Source organism: Rhinopithecus bieti, unplaced genomic scaffold, assembly GCF_001698545.2.
Source record: "Rhinopithecus bieti isolate Rb0 unplaced genomic scaffold, ASM169854v2 repeat_25815, whole genome shotgun sequence".
Lineage (NCBI taxonomy): Eukaryota > Metazoa > Chordata > Mammalia > Primates > Cercopithecidae > Rhinopithecus > Rhinopithecus bieti.
Genome location: NW_016879904.1, coordinates 1 through 424, shown reverse-complemented (window position 1 = coordinate 424; position 424 = coordinate 1). Strand labels below are relative to the sequence as shown.

At 63.9% G+C, this 424-nt stretch overlaps 1 pseudogene across 1 annotated transcript; it reads right to left on the bottom strand.

Annotated features, from left to right (window-relative positions):
• Positions 1 to 4: 4 nt before the first annotated feature.
• On the bottom strand, positions 5 to 418 carry LOC108525749 (60S ribosomal protein L8 pseudogene; annotated as a pseudogene). Its single transcript, XR_001884335.1, has one exon. The product of XR_001884335.1 is annotated as a 60S ribosomal protein L8 pseudogene (transcript).
• Between the last annotated feature and the right edge of the window lie 6 nt (positions 419 to 424).

The window sequence follows — 424 nt, the reverse complement described above, 5'->3', positions numbered from 1 at the left end:
ATGCCCGGGCCAGCTTGCCACGGTCTCCAGGCTTCTCCTCCAGGCAGCACACGATCGTACCCCGGGCATGGTGCCCACAGGGAGCACATTGCCAATGTTGAGCTGGGCCTTCTTGCCGCAATACACAAACTGTCCCGTGTGAATGCCCTCGGCGGCAATGAACAGCTCTGTCCGCTTCTTAAACCGGTACGGATCCCGGAAGACCACCTTGGCGAGCGGCGCACCGCGGCCCGGGTCGTGGATGATGTCCTTCACGATGCCCTTGATATAGCCGTGCCGCTCGGCGAAATCCACGGCGCGCAGGCGCGCAGCGCCCTTACGGTGCTTCACGTGCGCGCGAAACACAGACCCGGCGCCCTTCCTCTGTCCACGGATCACACGGCCCATGACGACGGGTCCAGCTCACTAGCGCTGCCGAAAGAGG